Raw genomic sequence first — 8,495 nt, forward strand, 5'->3', positions numbered from 1 at the left:
GGAACTCATGACGTTTGGGAAAAAATCAATTTTTCCAGTAAATGTCAAAGGTGACTTTCACATCTATGGTAATTTATTGGAAGCACTTTAGAAAGAGAGTAGGGTTTAGTGGAATCTTTTTTTTTTCCCAGCAGAAAGCATAGGAACAATTTAACCAGAAGGTGACACACATGGATTGTAGAGCTTTGCCCTCAAACTGCCTACATAGGAAGGAAAATTTTTCCTGTTACCAAATGGCCCCCTCATGCTAATGAACTCTCATATATTTTCCTGGCTATTTTTTGAACCAAATGGATGGTATTTATCCTTTTTCCCTCAATCAGAAGGAACATGTAATCATTTTCTTGCTAAAATGCAATTGCTTTTTCCTCAAAAAGCCCCAAAGCTTTCTTTTTATGTATACACAATTTGACATACTTCTCCAACCAAGCCCATAGGAATTTCTTTGCTCTTTAAACTTCTCCTCTTAACAAGATATTATTTATATCATCAGGAAAAAAGAAAACAGTGGAGGGAAGTTTGGCTTTCATTTTTGCAAAGCTATTTTTATCTCGTCTTTCTTCTTATACTTGCCTTCATCATTCAATTTCTTATGTAACTACTGCAACTCCAAAGATTAACAAAAATTCTAGCAATGACCTTTGGGTCCCTGGTGTATATATGAAACTCTATCTACTTAATTAATATAACTAACCAAAGAATTCTTTTCTTCCAGGCTTTCGCCTCTGTAATATTGGGAATATAAATCCCAGGTGATTATACTGCAATGATTTCAATGTTAAGGAAGAATCCTGTGTGTGTATGTGTGTGTGTGTGTGTGTGTGTGTGTGTGTGTGTGTGTGTTTGAGAGAGACAGAATGCAATATTAATTTTAGGGACTTCAGAAAAATAATTCAATGTCACATATATCTAATACATATTTTACTAATGATTTGGCTTATTGTAAAGTTCCCCAGGTACAGATAACTGCACAGAGGATTGACGTGGCAATGGCACTTTAGGCCTCCTACCCAAGTAACCCTAGAACCTCAGTGAAAATAGTAGGGGCTCCTTGATACAAAGCCAAATTTCTGAAGCAAGTCTTCTCATGTGATAAAAAATGTTATGGAAGAATACATAAGGCAAGGGTATCCAGAACACACTCCCTTTGGGCCTTTTTGTTTTGGAAATTCTCATCAATGTCTATAGTGATGTTTGAGGTACATGGTGCCATTCAACAGTTTTGGAGTATTGATGTCTTTTGACAAATATGAAGGGTCATACTGAATAATGGAAAACCAGTCAAGTCACAACCAGGAGTGCCATATACTGCAAGTTGTGTCTTGGGCAAAGGTCATAGGTGAAAGATGGGAATAAAAGCTGAGATGTGGTCTGCACTTCAGTTACCAAGTCTAGTATCTCCTTCCAGGCCTTCCAGCTAGGAGGAAAGAGTGCCTTTTTGGTGAATTGTCCATCCAGTATTTTGTAAGCTTGAATAGGTACTTTGTTTAAAGTTATACAGAGGACCAGTATTTGGTAGGCAACCTTGCCATCAACAATTTACAACAGGAATGTTTTCAATATTATCTTGTACTTGAAGACAATGACACACAGACATAATGCAGCAATGCTTTTAATGGTTTTGGGTTTTGCTAGATTCCTTAATATCCCATAGTGGAAATAATAGTATCTGTCCATCTTTGGACATGACACAGATCATTGAAACAAGGATTTGAGAATCAACTCTGAAGTACCTTAATATTATAAAGAAATTCTTCTTAAAAATTATCCATAAAAATTAATATCAATTATGGCTAAAAAAAGGACAACCATAGTCAGATCAAATGGAAGTGAGTTCCTTATCATGGGCTAAAATTTTCATAGTCTTATCAATGCCAGACTTATGCCAGTGAGAGGAAACTTCATTCCTAATCAATGTTGTTGTGAAACTCATCCTTAGAGGAAATGTGAGCAAAACTGCCTTCTGGAACAAAATCATTAGGCAAATGAATTTTAAAATTGGAACAGGGTTTTAAAATTATCCAGTCTATCCCTTCATTTTACAAAAAGAAAGATCTAGGAAATAACGACAATGTTCCAAGATAGAAATTTGCCCAAAAGGGAGGGATAACTCATGGATTTAACACCTCTCTGTAATCTACTTGAGATCCTACAAATATAGCCACTTGACTTGATTTGCCCATAGGCTGAGTGGAGAATGGGAAGCTGGCTGGTCCAAGGACTATGGTTCTGTGAGGTCAGGGGGTTGGAGAGCAGAGTTCACTCTTGAGGCAGGGATGGACACTGATGTCCAGATGTATGCACAGAAACCCAAAAACTCCACATAGTAGACACCCATCCAGATCCCTTTTACCCGGGTTTATCTTTCCCCTAGCTATTATCAGAGGTGGCTGCTGATACTCATGGCTGCCCCTTTCTATGAATTGAGGCTCTCGGCTACCAGAAATCACTTTTGGTCCAGGAGGTCACACTCACTTTCACCCTGCCACCAGCAGCCCTCCCTGTTTAGCTTCCCCTTGCTACTCTAACCTACTTCCTTTCTGAGAATGATTTCTCAATAACTTCCTTGCATATGAATCCCGATTTCAGGCTCTGCTTCTATGAAATCTGATCTAAGATGGTCTGTAATAAAAAGTTTGTGGGGGGTGGTGCTGAACAACTCTTCCTTTAGGCATCAGTAGAAGAGTAGGGTAACAACGGACAATATTTTTCAGGTTCCTGGATCATCGGCCTTTTGTAGAAGGTAGCAGAATATTAGAAATGACAAATATTTTCCTGTAGCATGTTCAAATTCATAACAAGGAGTTTGTTACCAGTACAGAATAGAAGTAAGACCAATTTACTTTTCCTACAGAAGAAGATATCTAACGACACAGTACCTGTGATTTATTTCTATGATATGCTAGCATCTTTACCGATTGGCAACCTCAGCAGCTATTTAGGTGGTCTGCCCTTTGTACCGACTTTGAGACTGTATTGGCCTACTTTAGTGGTTCTCCAACTTGAGGGTGTAGCAGAATCCTCTAAATGCCTTGCTGATACATGCATCACTGAGCCCCACCCCAAGCTTCTGATGCAGCAGGTCTGGAGTGAGGCCTGAGAATTTGCATTACTAACAATTTCCCAGGGATGCTGATGCTGATGGTCCAGGGACCACACTTTAAGAATCATCGGTTTTGGACAATTCTGAAGACTAATATGAGGTGTTTCATCCCCATATCCATAAAGTCCCACTATAAGGTATTTGACACAACCCAGATTATCTAACAATTGACCTCTTTTGAGGCACTGAGGCCGGAGTTTCATCCCTTCTCTGCTATCTCTGCTATCTCATCCTGCTCTCCTCATCTGTAAAATGTGAGTAATACAGATCATCCTATGGAGTTATTGGAAGGATAAAACAAAGTAACATATATAATACTATTTGGCTCAAAGCAAATGCTAAATAAATATTATTCCCCTTTTGTCTGTTCAGATGTTTCTAAAACCTTATATTTTTCTTTAGTCATTTATAAAATAATTATATTCCATTATCAGAAAAATGCTGAACAGCATAGCTGGTATAAAACATAAGGACAAGGAATGAGATTGTCTTCTGAAATTGGTAGAACCCAGCAGATTCAGTTAAGCCATTTCTCTCCAGGGATTGGTTGTAAATATGCTACTCAAGGAAGTGACCTTGTTCTTTGCCAAACTGAATCATAGGGGCCAAGAAGACTGGAAATTCAATCAAGGTGACTAAACTCTTTGCTTCGGAGGCCTTAATGTGAATATACATTTATGTGAAATAAACTGTAAGCATCCAGCAATTCTTGGATAGGGGTCCAACTGATAAAAGCAGAAAAGGATTACAAAGAACTGATCAGGGTTGATCCATCTTTGAGGATAGGACCGCTTGAAAGAAGAAGTTTTTCAAAGTGTTCTTAAGATAGCAATTCTCAGACGTTTTCTTCTCAGAAATTTCACTCATAAATTGTGAAGATATCAAGTTCTGTTTATGGGAAATACATCTGTTGTGTATACCACACTAGAAAGCAAAACATAAATTTAAAAACATTTGTTTATTAATTAACTTTAAATAACAATAATAAATCTATTAGTGGTTAACATAAATAATGCATTTTATGAAAAACAATTATATTTTCCCCAAAAAATGAAGTTAATAGAGTGGCTGACATTGTTTTATAGTTTTGCACATGTCTTCAATGCCTGACTTAGTGGAAGACAGATGAATTTTCCTATCTACTTCTGCACTCCAGCTGTGGCTTTATGTTAGTTTGAAGTATAGAAAGAATATATGATTTCACACAGATAAGTAGCTGAAAGGGGAAGACTATTTTAATAGTATTTTCAGATAATCATGAATATTCCTTAATGCTATGCTGAAATTCTGCAAGTGATAGTTCCCTAAATATTATTTGCAAGGTAGCTGGGCATGGTGGCACAAACCTGTAATCCAAGCAACTTGGAAGGCTGAGGCAGGAGGATCGCAAGCTGGAGACCAACCTCAGCAACTAAGTGAGGACCTAACCAACTTAGTGAGACCCTGACTCAAAATAAAAAATAAAAAGAGGTGGAGATGTAGCTTAGTGGTAAAGTGTCTCTGGGTTTAATCTCCAGTACCAAAAAAACAAAAAATTAGTTGCAATGTGAAATCTGAAACCAGATCAATGAACTTTTCTATACTCATACTTAATTCCATGTCTATTTTGCAGTCTGAATAGATCTTTTAACCAGGCATGAGTCCACATTAGTCATTTGAAAAATCTTCATTCACCAAGATAGGCACATCCTCCAAATAATGACATAGCTCGTCTTTATAAAAACACATTTGTTAATATCACCACTGATCTCTTTAGGAAAATCTTTAAGTATTGAGAAAGTAATAAAAATTTCATACAATTCCAATTTTCTCTTGAAGTCTCAAGTTTTATCTTTGACAACAAACATTATCAGTTGTTTTGTTTTTTCTTTTTTTTTTTTTTTATCAGTTGCTTTTCTTACAATGACAGCTTCGCCTCATTCATTTTCAAGATGTCTGGCAAATGTCCAAGTCTGAATGACCACAAGTTGGCTAATCATTTTTTTCAAGTAAAACTGGTATCTTGTGAAGTAGGTGGTTTGTCAAAATAAGTCAAACTTAGAAGGTCAAGGGTCGCATGTTTTCTCATATGTGGAAACTGGAGAGGAAAAAAGGGGGGAAAAAAGAGGTGTGTTGCGGGGGCTGTCAAAAATCAAAAGGAGATCTGTAGAGTAGAGGAAAGGGACCAGGGGAGGGAGAAGGGGAGGGAAAGGGGAAATACAGGGAAATGATATTGGCCAAATTATATTGTTATATTGTGTGCATGTATGAATATGTAACAGCAAATCCCACCATTATGTATAGCTAAAATGCACCAATTAAAAAATGTGGGGGGGATGAGGAATAGCTCAGTTGGTAGAATGCTTGCCTTGCATGCACAAGGCCTTGGGTTCCATCCCCAGAACAACAACAACAACAAAAATGTGGGAAAAAGAAGGTGGCTTGTTCAACATACAACTCAAAGAATTACACAAATGCCTTCCTGCAAGATGACCATCATACTTCATCACACAGAAGCAGAATTCATTGCTCACCTCCCATTTCAACACATAGAATACTGAAAAATGTGTACTTAAGAGTTGAAATTTAATACTAATAAATTTTTCCTGATTCATTAAGGACATTCTTCAGTTTTTAAGTGCCTCTGTGTGATAGCGAAGAACGCAATAACTTTTGGTTCTACAGACTTGACTTGTGCTAAAGTGTCAGCAGTTTTACCCCCCAATTCTTTTTTTTTTGGTACCAGGGATTAAACCCAGGAGCACTTAACCACTGAGCCACATTGCTTAGTACCTTGTTAAGTTGCTAAGACTGGCTTTGAACTCAAGATTCTCCTGCCTTAGCCTCCCAAACTGCAGGGATTACAGGTGTGCGCGACTGCACCCGGCCTCATCATTCTTTTTTGCACCATCTGTTCATGCTGCTGCTCCAGGGACCACCCTTTGTGAAGGATGGTTCTTTTCTGCCTCCAGTGATCCAAGAGAGGCCAAATGAGCAAAACTTGGGAATAGCCATTCCCGATTAAACCAGGACAAATGAGCCCATTCTGATTTTACCTTCCAAAAAGATTCTGGTGGAAAATAAAAAGTATGTGATTCATTGTTATAAAGTAGGTCTTGGTTGCATTAATTATGGATAAAATTCAAGTTTTTTATTCTGTGCATATTAAGCTATCTATTTTTTGAGCATCAGCTTTGTTCCAGTGTTTAAGGCTCTGGGAAGATAGTAATTGACAAGAAATATATGATCCCTGCCCTCATGGTACTTACAGCCTAGTAGGAGGAGATTGACAACTGCTTGTAAATCGATGCTGTGATAACAGCTGTGTGGGAAAGAATAAGGTGCTATAATAGAAAATAAAGGGATGAGGGGCTGGGATTGTGGCTCAGCAGTAGAGCAGTCATCTGGCATGTGTGAGGCCCTGGGTTCAAGCCTGAGCACCACATAAAAATAAATAAACAAAATAAAGGTATTGTGTCCAACTACTTCTAAAAAATAAATATTAAAAAAAGAAAGGGATGAGAGGAAGAGTCCACATTGGATCAATAGTTCTCAACTTTGGTGAGTATCAGAACCACCTGGAGAGCTAATAAAGAATACAGAAGCCCTGGTATATGGAAATAGGGAGTACCTGGGTCTCTGTTTTCATGAAATTATTTTCCAAAATTTGACTAGTGATTCTTTAAATATAGTGCCCAGAGCAAGACTTTCAAAGAAGGTGACTGGTGAGAATAATTGGGGAGCTGTTCATTGGATTTAGATCAGGTTTGTTTGAGGTGATGCCAGTACTTCTACATCTATAGCTTCACCTGTAGGGTTGGCAGATTCTTTTATGGCGTATATCAGCCCATTCCTTTTTTTATTGCAAAAAAGTACTATATCACTCAAGTTTCTGTAACAAATATTTTATAAGCCAAAGTGATTTCATTAGACATTTTGTATTTATAAGGCTTGTCATAGAACTTCTCTGAAAGTCTATCCCATTGATAAGAGACTATATATCTTTAAAAAAATTTCACCCTAACTAGTTATTTTTCCAACACTGACTTTTTAACATGGTTACTGGGATATAAATGTTCTCTGAAATTCTCCTGGATGTCTTGCTAAGAAGTTAGCATCCAGCATGACACTTTGAATTAATTCTCAAAGTACTTATGCTAATAAGATTATCTCCCCTCAAGGCTTTTCATTAAGTATAATTGTAAAAATTACATTTCTTTAACTAAGGTCAGTAAAAGAAATTAAAGTATTTAATTTCTGATTCCCATATAATTAAGTGAAGAATGGAGGAGAAGAGTATTCCAGCTGGAGAGAACAGTGTACAGGTACAGGTTGTCCCTGAGGTGAAAAGGGGATCGTCTTTTTCAAGGAACAGGAAGAAAAGAGTACAGCGTGAGTGTAATGAGTAAGAGAAAGAGGAACATCAAACTATCTATAAAGTTTAGCAGGGGTTAGCCTACGTTTGCCTTTGAGGCCAAGGTAAGAATTTTGGCTTTTATTCTAAGTCCAAAGGGAAGCCATTGATGAGGCCTATCCATTGGGAGTTCTCTGTGAAGACAACTTTGATTCAAATTTATCATAAAACTGACTCAAGAAATACACTGTATTCTGATTTATCCATTGATTTCTTAGATATTTATTAAGCCTAAATATTTAAGTCTACTCAACTATTAAGAAATCAACAAAATGGCATTTCTACACCTTTAAAGCTGTGGGAATATTTGACCAATCTTGAGCCATTGAAGAATGTATGATGGTGTTCTCTGGAGGACAGTCAACTTTGACAGAACTAGCTCAAGAATCTCTTGAGCTCTGTTTTACTGGCTCATGCTACTCTCCATATTTCTGTTTCTTCATTGTTAATTTTTACTTTTCTCTGCTTCTCTGAATTCATCTTCCCATTGTATCCTCCCAACTTCTCTATCTTTTCCCTGGAATAATTGGAACTTGAGATCTCATCTTAAGTGTGCAGGATAACATAAAGGATAAGAATATGGGCTATTCAAATTCCATCTCTCCTATTCTTACCTGGATGATATAAGTCCTACAGCCTCAGACTCCTCACCTGTAAATAGGGGATGTTAACAGTACCTACTTATAGAAATAAACATGCAAGCAAGGGGAAATATTTAATGCATGGTCTGGAATGTGGCACATTCTCAAAGATATTAGTAATAGATCTTCAATTCCCATTTAAATTTTTCATTTATAAAGTCACCTCATATTTTGAGCTCCTTCAGTTCAAGGAATAGATCACTTATTTTCAAATCTATTATATCACCTTGCATTCTGTTGCCACTCTGTAAATATTTGCTGTCTGCTTGATACAGCTAGGAAATGCCATAAGATTCAAAAAGAGGGAAAAATAACCCCTGAAGGATTGATAAGAAAACCCTTCAAGTCAATGGATGGA

This window comes from Marmota flaviventris, chromosome X (assembly GCF_047511675.1).
Source record: "Marmota flaviventris isolate mMarFla1 chromosome X, mMarFla1.hap1, whole genome shotgun sequence".
NCBI lineage: Eukaryota > Metazoa > Chordata > Mammalia > Rodentia > Sciuridae > Marmota > Marmota flaviventris.